Raw genomic sequence first — 15209 nt, 5'->3', positions numbered from 1 at the left:
TTGATGTAATATTCAGTTTTTCAACCCACCAACAATGCTGTTAGTTAATCCCTCTAATTTATATCTAACGGCTTAAAGCTCAACATTCAGAAAACGAAGATCATGGCATCCGGTCCCATCACTTCATGGGAAATAGATGGAGAAACAGTGGAAACAGTGTCAGACTTTATTTTTTGGGGCTTCAAAATCACTGCAGATGGTGATTACAGCCATGAAATTAAAAGACGCTTACTCCTTGGAAGAAAAGTTACGACCAACCTAAATAGCATATTCAAAAGCAGAGACATTATTTGCCGACTAAGGTCCGTCTAGTCAAGGCTATGGTTTTTCCAGTAGTCATGTATGGATGTGAGAGTTGGACTGTGAAGAAGGCTGAGCGCTGAAGAATTGATGCGTTTGAACTGTGGTTTTGGAGAAGACTCTTGAGAGTCCCTTGGACTGCAAGGAGATCCAGCCAGTCCATTCTGAAGGAGATCGACCCTGGGATTTCTTTGGAAGGAATGATGCTAAAGTTTCAGTACTTTGGCCACCTCATGCGAAGAGTTGACTCATTGGAAAAGACTTTGATGCTGGGAGGGATTGGGGGCAGGAGGAGAAGGGGACGACCGAGGATGAGATGGCTGGTTGGCATCACTGACTCGATGGACGCGAATCTCAGTGAACTCCGGGAGCTGGTGATGTACAGGGAGGCCTGGTGTGCTCCGATTCATGGGGTCGCAAAGAGTCGGACACGACTGAGCGACTGAACTGAACTGAACTTCACATATAAAAATAATTTCTGGGAATATCTCTCTTAATCAGTAATATTTTTTCTTGACCTGTTACCTCATTCATACAGAAATCTCTACAATAAATAAAAAGATAATTTAATTAATACTCATTATTTTTACATTTTGACTAATAATACTAAATCTAGCTTAGTTTAAATACTTCATACCCTAAAACATTTTTTTGTTTGTTAGTCACCCAGTCGTGTCTGACACTTTGCAACCCCATGGCCTGTGACCGCCAGGCTCCTCTGTACATGGAATTCTCCTGACAAGAATACTGGAGTGGGTTGCCATTCCCTTCTGCAGGGGATCTTCCTGACCCAGGGATGGAACCCAGTTCTCCTGTATTGGCAGGCCGATTCTTTACCACTGAGCCACTGGGGAAGCCCTCTAATGCTCTATATTCAATCATGAATTTGTTTGACTCATTAACACAATTGTCCTTGTTCACCATTCTAACTTTTGGAAATCCTCTCCTCCTCTTTGGACATTGTATTTGCCTGGCTTATTTCCAATTATCTGAGAATACTATTTCGTTTTCTTTTATTGGCTCCACTTTAAACATTCATTATTACCCTTTAGTATTCTGTGAGATTTTATTCTTGGCCTTCTTATATTTCTGTGTGCACACTTCCTGGGATAATCTTATAAGATTGCTTCTACCAAAACATGGCTAGTGACTCTCAGATCTTTATCTCTTCTTTTGTTCTCTCTCTTGAGCTGCGGATACAATGACTGGATTGGGACATCTCTAAGTCAATCAAATACTAGCAACCAAAACTTAAAACACCAAACACAGTACTCAGTACCTTCATTCTTACTCCAGTCTGTGTCTCCTGCACTCATTGTCCCAGTTGTTCATGTCCATGATGGTGTCATCCCTGATGCCTCTATGCTCTTCACAGGTGTTATAACATAGCAAAGAAGTCTTATACATTCAATCTCTAAAACATCACTTATTTCTGTTTACCCCCACGTTGTCCCCACAGCAACTGACTATTCAGATTCTTACCACTTCTTTTCTGAATCATAGCAACTTTCCCTTTGAACTTCCTGTGTTCAATATTTCCCCTTTCAAGTCTTTCCCCTGCCTGCTGCTGGAATAATCTGTTTAAATCCCAACCTAAATCTACTGTAGCACTAGGCCATAAATTTGAAATCCATTGTTTTTTGTATGAGATCCTTCATTATCTACCTTTAATCTACTTCTTCAATTTCACTGTCACTACTTATACCTGACATGTCAAACAATTACTTGTTTTGAATATCTTGAATAAACTAGTGTTTTTCTATGTTTGTGTCTTCGTACATATTACTGCCTCATGTTTATATTTCTTCTCTTTATTATTCCATCTGGAGTAATAATATCTATTTACTCCTCAGTACTTGATTAAAATATTTTTTCTTTTAAAACCGTCCCTATGATCTCTAAGACTTTAATATATGCTATCATCAATCTATCTATCCTCTATTTATTCATTTATCTATCTATCTACACAAGCACATATATGCTCTCTTGTTTACAAAAAAAAAAAAAAAGAAAATTAAAGCCTTGTTTTCCCTGCTACTTACAAAAAAAAATTCCTAGAAGAAATCCCCTCCAAAAATAAAACTGAATGAGAAATTTCCATACAATTGTTTAACAGGTCTTCTCAGAATTAGAAGCTAAAGTTTTCTTTCCTTCAAAATACAGATGTAATCAAGCTACCAGCGATATTTTTCACAGAACTAGAACAAATAATTTCAAGATTTGTATGGAAATACAAAAAACCTTGAATAGCCAAAGCAATCTTGAGAAAGAACAATGGAACTGGAGGAATCAACTTGCCTGACTTCAGGCTCTACTACAAAGCCACAGTCATCAAGACAGTATGGTACTGGCACAAAGCCAGAAATATAGATCAATGGAACAAAGTAGAAAGCCCAGAGATAAATCCACACACATATGGACACCTTATCTTTGACAAAGGAGGCACGAATATACAGTGGAGTAAAGACAATTTCTTTAACAAGTGGTGTTGGGAAAACTGGTTAACCACTTGTAAAAGAATGAAACTAGATCACTTTCTAACACTGCACACAAAAATAAACTCAAAATGGATTAAAGATCTAAATGTAAGACCAGAAACTATAAAACTCCTAGAGGAGAACATAGGCAAAACACTCTCCGACATTAACCACAGCAGGATCCTCTATGATCCACCTCCCAGAATTCTGGAAATAAAAGCAAAAATAAACAAATGGGATCTAATTAAAATTAAAAGCTTATGCACAACAAAGGAAACTATAAGCAAGGTGAAAAGACAGCCTTCGGAATGGGAGAAAATAATAGCAAATGAAGCAACTGACAAACAACTAATCTCAAAAATATACAAGCAACTCCTGCAGCTCACTTCCAGAAAAATAAATGACCCAATCAAAAAATGCGCCAAAGAACTAAATAGACATTTCTCCAAAGAAGACATACAGATGGCTAACAAACACATGAAAAGATGCTCAACATCACTCATTATTAGAGAAATGCAAATCAAAACCACAATGAGGTACCACTTCACACCAGTCAGAATGGCTGCGATCCAAAAATCTGCAAGCAATAAATGCTGGAGAGGGTGTGGAGAAAAGGGAACCCTCTTACACTGTTGGTGGGAATGCAAACTAGTACAGCCACTATGGAGAACAGTGTGGAGATTCCTTAAAAAACTGGAAACAGAACTGCCTTATGACCCAGCAATCCCACTGCTGGGCATACACACTGAGGAAACCAGAATTGAAAGAGACACATGTACCCCAAAGTTCATCGCAGCACTGTTTATAATAGCCAGGACATGGAAACAACCTAGATGTCCATCAGCAGATGAATGGATAAGAAAGCTTTGGTACATATACACAATGGAGTATTACTCAGCTGTTAAAAAGAATACATTTGAATCAGTTCTACATTTGAATCAGTTCTGATGAGATGGATGAAACTGGAGCCGATTATACAGAGTGAAGTAAGCCAGAAAGAAAAACACCAATACAGTATACTAACACATATATATGGAATTTAGAAAGATGGCAATGATGACCCTGTATGCAAGACAGCAAAAGAGACACAGATGTGTAGAGTGGACTTTTGGACTCAGAGGGAGAGGGAGAGGGTGAGATGATTTGGGAGAATGGCATTGAAACATGTATAATATCATGTAAGAATCAAATCGCCAGTCTATGTCCAATGCAGGATACAGCATGCTTGGGGTTGGTACACGGGGATGACCCAGAGAGATGTTATGGGGAGGGAGGTGAGAGGGGAGTTCATGTTTGGGAACGCATGTACACCCGTGGTGGATACATGTCAATGTATGGCAAAACCAATACAGAATTATAAAGTAAAATAAAGTAAAAATAAAAAAAAATACAGATGTAGTAGTTAGCTAATTTCTATTATAAATTATATCTATGGTAGATTATTTAGATGTGACAGTGTTTGATAACTCATTTTACTTTTCTGGACCTTATTTTTTCTCTTCTTAAAATGAAGTGTTTATACTAGATTTCTAAGTTTGCTTCCAAATAAGAATTCCCCATACATAAAATTAAAACTTAAATCCTCATGTTTTACTCAGAAGAAATCGTTTGCATTCATTCCATCAATCAAGTTATGGTCATTTTTATGTGCATAGATTTGATAGTCAAATGTATACATCTCATACATTCTCAGTATATTTTAATATTTCACTGTACTAAGGCTTTAAAGCTGAGTTTACAACTAAAGAGAAAATACGAATATGGAAATAGCAGCAGATTATATTTCCATCTGTGATGAGATGAATTAAAGTCAGCCCTCTATATACACAGTTGCTCTGGTTTATAAAGCATGTCTCTGCCTTTAGAAAGATGCCAGCTAAAGGTTAAGTTAGATATGCTATTCTGTGCCACTACTGCAGTTTAACCTCTTCAGACCTTTATTAACTTCTTACATTACTAGCTCACTGAAGGCATTGCTTGTTTTCCTGGACTGTGGGCAGGGGGTAGGTGGGGGGGTGAATTAGGAGGCAAAGTAGTGTACTGTGAAGACAAGCAAGCTGCAATTCCAAAGGCTGGAATCTTTCTTTTGTCACTGTCATAGGTGTCATCTTGAGTGAGTTCCTATCAGCCTGTGCCTCTGTTCCCACGTGTGGGCAATGAGGTGCACACAGCATCATGTCTTTTGTTTTCTCTAAAGGATGCTGCAACAATAGAAAAGATAACAGGTATGGAAACAACATGACCTTTTAAAGAAAAAAATGTATTTCATCATTTGGTAAAATATTATTTCATATTGGGGTGTGCATACACACTTATTGCTTTTTATCATTTTTATTTCTTCATACTTATCCAGCTGTAAACTAAAAGGCAGGAATATAGGAACTAGTATCCTTGCTCGTCCTCTGCTTTCAAGGAGACAAACTGTTCTTTCCAATTGCTGTAATATATTTTTGGTGAGGAAGGAGGGAGATGGAGCCCAGACAGATAGAGGCTTACCAGCATTATTTTTCTAATTGTTAGAAAAAGGTAATGGATTATGAGTTCTTTTTTCTTGTGACTCACACTCCAGAGAATAAAAGAGATTAAGAAATAATTGTGTTCTGACACTGTCAGTTGGAAAAAAACACCATGCACAGAGCAGCAAACAAAACCCAGGACAAAAAGGTGAGGTAAGTGGTGAATGATCCTTTGGGAATTCTCATAATTACTAAATACTCAAACTCCACTATCCTGTGGCAACTATTGAAACTGACATCACTGAAACAGAGAAAAAAGACTAAAAAGACCCTCCAGGATGGGAGTGGAAAAGATGTAGAGCAATTTCACATGAGCAAATAAATTTCAGAACAAATTTACTACTTTGAAGTATGCATTTAATCATAGACTTGAGGTAGGCCTTGATAAACATCCTTTGCCGTAACTAGACATTGTGTTAGTACAATTGTGCTCAGGAAGATAAAAAAATCATACTCATCTACCTCTTGAAGCACTTCATAGTTTTGCTGGTTAACAGTAGAAACATTTAAATACATGAATGCTATTCACTGACAGTGGTGGTAAACACTGCAAGGCACAAAACAGAAACCAAAGTCCATGAGGCAACAGAAAACCAGGAGAAGCCCTTTTCTTCTTTATAGTTGTTTGAAAATATTTTGTTTGCCCTCATAACCATATCTACTTTCCCAGTATTTCTTGTACAAAGACTCAGGCAGCATTCTTGTTGCATTAAAGTCACAGGCTAAAGGTGCCATCTTTCTATGTGTATTTTTTTCCCCTGATTTTCATGGAAGAGATGAACCTTAGTAGATGTCTTCTGGAAACTGACCCATTAGGAAAACATCTTAGTCAATAAATTATGGAGGCTCTTAAGCTTCTAAATTGGAACAAAGAGTCATATGCGAACATGTTTAGTTGCTCCATCATGTCTGACCCTTTGTGACCCATAGACTGCAGCCAGCCAGGCTCTTCTGTCCAAGGGGATTCTCCAGGAAAGAATATGGGAGTGGGTTGCCATGCTCTCCTCAAAGAGTCATACATACTTTGTCTAATAGAGGATACTTTCTCTTTCAGTATCAGATAAGTAAACCATAAGCATGTGATAACACTAATTATTATAAAAACAGAACAATATAGTTTATCGTATTATTATCACATAAAATGTTTTCCAGGGTGAAACCCTAAAATGATGTACTCAAATTTCCTATTTTCATCAAATATCTATCTCTTATAAAATAATATCAAATAAATTGCAAAAAAAACTCTCAAAATATCCCTGCTTTAGGAAATATTCCCTAAAAAGAGCTGAATAATAAGTAATGGCCTGAACAAATTGTGTACTTATCCTAAGAATAAGTGAAATTTGATGTGAATAAAAATATAGCACAAGTTTCTTTCTTTAATGTTTTACCTTTCATGCTTTTAAAAATAAATGTGTTCCAGTTATATCTAGAAAACACAAAATGGAAATTATTATAGAAGTTTTTTTTCAGATCACTTTACCATCACCCCAAAATTATATAGTAAATCTAATTCATTAAAAAAAAATTAATTTGCATTATCTTGTGAAAGTCAGGCAGAGCAATGATTTTCCATTATGCTCTGCAACTTCAAGACAGCTGGTGAAATTTGATACATCAGAGAACTGATAAATCTCACTGTCCATCCTACTTACTGAACAAACAAGAACATAATTTGGGATTTGGCATTGTGGAGTTCACAAGATGAGGCTAAGACCTAATCTCTACACCTGGGGAAAAATGTGAAAATTCCATGGAAGAATAATATACTTGAGAGACTACCAGTGGGCACTTTCCTGTTGATGCTTCTTGACTACACTGTACCATTTAATACATGACTTAGAGCACAAAGTGATTTCCTTCTGGCTCCATCTTTGGGATAATTTTGTGATCAATAAGATAATGGTTATAAACACATGACAATGGTAGGAAATTCAAATTTTACAGCAATCCTAGAAATGTTCTAAATGTTTTATGCCTCAGAGAAGAAACCTGCCAACCTATCTGTTCTTCAGACTAATTGCTAAGATATATTTCTGGGAAGCACATATGTGACCTATGCCTATGGCCCCAAAGTAAAGAACACTAAAAATATTTACAAATTTTTGGAAGCTATCACCATTAGAACTATCCTCATCCAGACCTATTCCATCTTCAAAGCTATCCTGACCACAGATATGAGTCATAAAACATTTTATATACTTAAGGACATATGCTGTTCTTTGATTTAATTCTAAAGTTGTTACATGTATGTGTATGCATGTGTGTGTGTGTGTGTGTGTATAAGAGTTAGTCTGCTTCTAATCTCTGATGTGCTCTTTCATTTCTCATTATGATAATGTTTTTGCACTATTCCTTGGTTCATCTCTTTGAAGAGTTCCGCTTCCAATTACCGTATTATCATTAGACATACTCCTTCCAATTTTTTCAACAAAGTTAACATTATTTTAAGTGAAAGTGCTAGTCTCTTAGTCGTGTCTGACTCTTTGTGACCTCATTGACTACAGTTCGCCAGGCTCCTCTGTCCATGGAGTTCTCCAGGCAAGAATACTGGAGTGGGTCGCCATTCCCTTCTGCAGGGGATCTTCCTGATCCAGGGGTCGAACCTATGTCTCCTGCATTGCAGGCAGATTCTTTATCATCTGAGCCTCCAGGGAAGCCCCAAGAAAACTGGATTAGGTAGTCATTCTCTTCTCCAGGGATCTTTCCAACCCAGGGACCAAACCTGGATCTCCAGCATTACAGGCATTTTTTACTGTCTGAGTCACCAGGGAAGCCCCTTTATTTATTATATTTTAATTTAATAAATAAAGTAAATACCTAGGTTCAGACTGAATAAGGAAAATATAATCACCAGGACATTTTCTTTCTATGCTGAAGCAAGAATTGTATTTACTGAGGATTTAGTGCCCTGGGACACAGAGGGATTAACTGTACTAATTTGAGGCCTATTCATGAATTATTACACATGTAAAAGGCCCCATAGGGGCAGGGTGTGGAAGAAGGGTGTGAGATATCAAATGTACAAGCTGCAAACTTCATTTCCAAGAATGTGGTGATGGTGAAGTAGATCGATTGGCCCCTGGGCTGGTCAGCTGGTGTTTGTCAAGTGAAGTAAAATTTAAGCTTTGTTGTCACTCAGACGCTCCAAAGGTAAAGCTTACGGCAAAAGCTGAGCTCTGCTAAAGCAGAGATAGGTGCCTACTCCTGAGGTCAAGGAAAGACTCCCCTGTCTGCTCATGTGCAAGAAAGGTTTTTGGGGGCCAAAAAGGGAGGGGATCTCACCCCATAATAAAGGTGGGCATGCATCCATAGGCTTGTACAGTGGGATCCATTGTAGCAAAAAGTTGCATACATATCTTAGGGAAGATCCAAGGACCAGTCAGGTGTGAAGAAAGAAACAAGATAATTGGCCAAATGTAAATAAAGACCTGGAAAGATTATCCTATATAAGTGATTTAAATCACCTTTCTGCAGCACTCCTCCTCAATCAGGTACCTGCACTCCTCTCTGGGTGTGTATTTCTGCCTTTGTTGTCATTCAGTAGCTAAGTCATACTCTGACTTAAACAAACTACTTTTCTGTATGCTTTTCTTTTTTAAAATTTTAATTGGAGGCTAATTACTTTACAGTATTGTATTGGTTTTGCCATACATCAACATGAATCTGCCACGGGTGTACACGTGTTCCCCAGCCTGAACCCCCCTCCACACCTCCCTCCCTGTACCATCCCTCTGGGTCATCCCAGTGCACCAGCCCCAGGCATCCTGTATCCTGCATTGAACCTGGACTGGCAATTCATTTCGCATATGATATTATACATGTTTCAATGCCATTGAAATGTATGCTCTTCCATACATTATGCAATGTCTCTAATAATAAACTTTGTAGCTATTTTTATAATTTTTTGCCTCCTTGAAATAGTCTTGCTTTCAAGTTGGGGAAAGAGCCACAGTCAATTTGCTTCTAGTCTCTAGCCTCTGGTGGTCTAGTGGCTAGGATTCCTAGTTTTCATTCAGCCTACCCAGGCTCAATTCCAGGGCAGGGAACTAAGATCTCTCTTCAGATCTGCTCACTGCTGTCTCTCCCAGGTTAATGGTGATACATAGTTTCACTCTTTCTACTGTATAATTTTAGTTCAAAAATTTTCATGAAGAATAATCATCATAGCTGCAATCATAGTACTAGGCCACAAATTCTGCTGCATTCTTCCATAGCACAAAGTGGAATTTCTGTCAATATTCTAGTGAATTCCTTTTCATAAAAATCTGAACAGATCTTTCAAAATGAAGGCAATCTGACAACATCCTCTTCCTCGAATACAAATATATATCTATACACATACATACACACACACACACACGTGTATATACACACACATATATATCTAAATACTAAAATTGCGGGTCTTGTTGAAATGGATCTTAGTTCTGTTATTCAATTATTTAACCTGTTCATAATCGAAGAAGTTCTAAGTGTGCCTTGTCTTGGTAACCTTGATGAAGTCCTGAAGTTCTCTGACTCTGTACTTCTTTATCTTTTAAATAGGACTGCAAAAGTCTTACCAATTATCACTCTTTTTAAAAATGAAGTGCTAAGGTGGCTGGCACTCTATAAGCCTGTAATAGGACACCATTTTAAACTCATCATTAACGTGTGTCCTTAGGGTATGCAGCTTAGGAATTAGCAGTCCTTAATTGGGCTTTATTAGATTTAAAAGAATCCAGTGCTCTCTCCACAGTGAGAACAGCTCAAGTGCAAACCATGGAGTCAGAAGAGTCACAGAGAATGTCAGGAGAAGGACAAAGTAACATTTTCAGGACTCTAGAAATAGAAGTGATTATTTTCCTTGTTTTGAGATCATCAACAGGCTTTAATAATCCCACTACCCAGAATCACATAATCAGCAATTACTTGGGTGACCTAAAAGAACTTTTTGACTTATAAAATAATTTTTTTAAAGTTCATACACATACACAAAACCAAAAACCAACAACTAATAAAGGTCAGACTATTTTTTAAGTGACTGGGCAAATATGTACAGTATTTCTGTGGCTTAAATCATGCAGTTATAAATGTTACAGACAAATTTGGTGTTTGTTTAGACATTCCTTAAGTACACAAGAACATAAGAAAAATAACATTTGGATATAAAATTTGTGGAATATACTGAAAGGCTGAATGTATGGCAGATGGATGCTTAATGATTGGGCCACCAGGGAAGTCCCAATTTTATTTTTAAACTTAAAGCCAAATAACTTTTAACATATATTATTAATAAAATTTTCATTGAGAAATCTTTAAATTAGTTTAAATATTATTTCTCTCCACATTGTTTCTATTCTGTATTCCATCCACTATGCCTTCAACTTTTCTCTTCTTTTCTCTTCCATAAAATATTTAATAACTGGCAAAAACACACCAAGCAATACAGTAGATGACAAAAAGAATTGTTCTATTTATCTCTTGCTGGATAACAAATTAGCCCAAACTTAACGGCCTACAAAAGCAAATATTGTATCAGTGTTTCTGAGAATCAGAAATATCAGAGCAATTTACTGGGTGGTTCTTGTTTGGAGTTTCTCATGATGTCAGAGTCAAGACATTAGCTGGAGCTTCAGTCACTTTAAGGTTTACCTGGACTAGATGATGCCCTCCCAAGTTGGCTCAATTATATAGTTATTGGCTAAAGACTTTAGTTTCTCACAGGTTACTGTGGACTTTATATAGTTGCTGGAATGTCTTTACAACATGCCAGATAGTTTATCCAGTGCATGCAAGAATTTTAAGGATCAAAATAATATTGGCAAAATTACCGCCAATTTAGACCATCCCTTTCAGTCCAAGATGACATTGTTTTCACCAAAATAATTCTTTTAAAACAGTATCTTCCTCTGTTACTATTTTTAAATGTTTATTGGTTTTTAAAAAACATTTATTTATTTTAAAATATTTTAAAATTGAAACATGTATAATATCATATATGAAATGACTTGCCAGTCCAGGTTTGAGGCCTGATACTGGATGCCTGAGGCTGGTGCACTGAGACGACCCAGAGAGATGGTACGGGGAGGGAGGAGCGAGGGGGTTCAGGATGGCGAACACGTGTATACCTGTGGTAGATTCATGTTGATGTATGGGAAAACCAATATAATATGTAAAGTAATTAACCTCCAGTTAAAATAAATAAATTTATATCAAAAATATTTTTTTTAAGTATTTATGTATCTTAGTTGGGGCATGCAGCATCTTTTTAGTTGGAGCATTCAGACTCATGGTTGTGGATCTCTTGTTAATCTTCATGTGGCAAAGGTCACACTGACAAGTCTCTTTTGACATATGCCCTTTTCTATTTTAGATTTTTGTTGCTGGGTAACTTCCTTAAGCCCTTTAGTGCCTCTACTATTTGATTTAGAGGAACTGTGAGGCAAACCTTTAAAATCTTTCAAGGAGCTTTTTTATGACTGAATGGTATTCTGAGGCTTCTCCTCAGAGTTTTATGAGATCTTAACAGAGATTTTACAGTCCCAATCTTGACTTTATCTGTACAGCAGGTTTTCTTGTCAGTGTTTGCTATCTGGAGTGGTTGAGAATTTTCAAAACAATCAAATCTGCTTCTCTATGTTTAACAATACTTACATTAGTTCATCTCTCTCTTCTCACAGTTTGCCATAAGCATCAAAAAGAAATCAGATGACATCTTCCAACATTTCTTCTGGAAATTTCTAAAGCTAAATATTCAGGTTCATTAGGTGCATTTTTTACTTTCTATATTTTTTGCAGGAATCATTGTTGCTTACCTATTCATTTCTACATCAAAGAACCCTTTCTTCCAGGTTCCAGTATTATATTGATAGCTTTATTTTTAGCCCTCACACATAGCTTTCTGAATTGTCATCATTCTTCTACATAGATTTTTCAAGCTTTTAAAACCTTCAACATTTTCCTTGTCAAAATCTTACTCGTTTTATCCACTGGCTAGTTCCAAAGAGATTCTACATCTCTGTCACGGCAGTATGAAGAAATACTTCCAGCTACTAAATTTTGTGTTGATTATGACCTAGTCTTGGAAGTTATCCTCTGTGATTTCCACTATATTCTATTTGTTAGAAAGAGTCATAAAGTACAGCCCACTCTGAAGGAAAGGGGATCTAAACACAATCTTTGGAAGGAGGAGTGCTAAAGTATTTGATTTGTGGCTATATAATAAAACACTACAGGGAGAAAAAAAATGAATAAGACACATCATTTTAAAGCTTTTATAACTAGTAAAAGTAACAAATACATAAAAGAAGCATGATAGAACATAAAATATACTTGAATAGATTTATGGGAAATATTTTTAAGACACAGAGGAAGGAATATTATATGTAGCTTGAATGAGTTTGTAAACTTTAAGGATGAATACCAATTCACAATTCAGATAAATGGGAAATGGTATTTTATGCAAAGAGAACAGCATGAGAGTTCAGAGATGAACTCTGGGAAGTTTGAACATGGAAACATGGGAAGTTTGGGGAATGGTACTAGTGGTCCGTCAGAGATAGCTCAGAAGAATGAAAGTGGTAAGGAGTTGCAGGATATGGTGTTAGCTGGTCTCCAATTGTTAAAAGAATTATACACTATGATAAGGAGTTTGAACACAAAATCCAAAGAACATTGATTTTACAAGCATGACATTTCTTTGAGGCTTCTTCTCTTAATGTGAAAATCATATGGCATTTCACGCTATTCTATAATAAATCAGTATTTTTTTATTTAAGGAGTATATCCAACTTTTAAGTAAACTTACCATTCCCGTAATAGGTGCAATTGTTTATGATCTGGCTTCACATACCGTTTGCATATTACAGGGCAATCTTATAGCAAGCCACAGTAAAGCTGCTACCCATGGCACAGAGAGTCAGCAAGGCTAAAACATAAGGTATTTTTAAAGAGGGTATCATAGAAAGATCTACATTTGAGAAAGTTAACTCTGGGGATAATAATGACTACAATCTGCATCTGGGGAAATTGGGAAGGGCAAGTTGAAAGTTACTGTAAAAGCTGATTGATGCTTGAACAATAAGTGTAACCTGAGAAAAGCAACAGCTTCAAGGGAGTTACAAAATAAGGGACTGCTTCCTGAAATTAACTGAATTATTTATACTTCATAAAATGTTTGTTTTCAAACAACTGGCTGAGATAACCATGTGCATAGAATGTGTTTCTCTTGGGGAGCCACTCATTCATTTCTTGGTCCATCTTGTAACAATAGACAGTCAGAGCACATCCTACTCCAGAGATTCTGCTTCATTTTTCACTAACGACTAGCTATTTCCATAGCAAGTTTGAAAGAAGTCTAATTAAATGACCTTATCTTTATTTATTTATTTAGCCAGGAAAAATAAAGGGTGTAATTTGTCATTTTAAATTTGTTGTATTAAAGAGGCCAAAAATTAGTTCAGAGATGAGATGCTGTGGTTATAGACTCCTAATCCATCAAAATCTTAATTCATGAGTTAATTTTCACAGAAAAGGAATTAATTTATGTGGCTAACACTCTACTTTCAAAGGAAAAGGTAAGTTTTTCCAAATAAAATTAAATTATAGATTATGTTAAAAAACTAGCTCTGTGTATACCTCTATAACTTTTACTTTAGCAGGTCACTTCTGGCCCCGGAAAACTCAAGCACACACACACAAAAAATCTGCTTCTCAATCCATCCCACACACCCACTTTCTGATGTGATGGAGCAAAAAACAAACAAACTCCCCAGGAAAAAAAAAAAGAATAACTGCTACCTAAATCCTGTTTTTTAAGAGGGTGATATAAATCATGTATACTGATTTACAGAAGACGCAGATGTTTAAATGCCTTACTTATCTTCCATTAACAGTCAATTAGCCTGAGGAGAAAACTTTTAGCGGAAGGTGTGGGAGGAATTGTTAGAATGCTTACTGGAGGCAGATCAAAAAGTAATAATGATATCTATGCCAGGATGCCTCCTACTCCCCAAATCCCCATGAAATTTCAGCAATCCCTGAGTTAAGCAAATGTAATTCAGTATGCTTAAAACAGAGAGAAGGAAAAGGAAAAAAAAAAGAAAGAAAGAACCCTTAGAACTAGTTATTCAGAAAGAATTCACTTAGGGAGGAAGAAGTAACTTTAAACATTTCAGAATGGATAATGAAACTAAGCCAGAGAAAGGTCTTTATGTTAGTGGTTTCATGAAACTGTAATTCAGTTCAGTTCAGTTCAGTTCATTCGCTCAGTCGTGTCTGACTCTGCAACCCCATGGACTGCAGTATGCCAGGCCTCCCTATCCATCACCAACTCCCAGAGCTTGCTCAAAGTCATGCCCATCAAGTCAGGGATGCCATCCAACCATCTCATCTTCTGTCATCCCCTTCTCCTCCCACCTTCAATCTTTCCCAGCATCAGGGTTTTTCCAATGAGTCAGCACTTCACATCAGGTGGCCAAAATATGGAGTTTCAGCTTCAACATCAGTCCTTCCAATAAGCACCCAGGACAGATCTCCTTTAGGATGGACTGGTTGGATCTTCTTGCAGCCCAAGGGACTCTCAAGAGTTTTTCCCAACATAATTCAAAAGCATCAATTCTTTGGCAGTCAGCTTTCTTTATAGTCCAACTCTCACATCCATACATGACTACTGGAAGAAACATAGCCTTGACAAGACAGACTTTTGTTGGCAAAATAATGTCTCTGCTTTTTGTTGTCTAGGTTGTCTAGGTTGGTCATAACTTTCCTTCCAAGGAGTAAGTGTCTTTTAATTTCACTGCTTCAATCACTATCTGAGTGATTTCGGAGCCCCAAAAATAAAGTCAGCCACTGTTTCCTCATTTATTTGCCATGAAGTGATGGGACCAGATGCCATGATCTTAGTTTTCTGAATGTTGAGCTTTAAGCCAAG

The sequence above is a fragment of the Capricornis sumatraensis genome, chromosome 19 (assembly GCF_032405125.1).
Source record: "Capricornis sumatraensis isolate serow.1 chromosome 19, serow.2, whole genome shotgun sequence".
Taxonomy (NCBI): Eukaryota; Metazoa; Chordata; class Mammalia; order Artiodactyla; family Bovidae; genus Capricornis; species Capricornis sumatraensis.
This window is presented reverse-complemented; position numbering follows the sequence as displayed.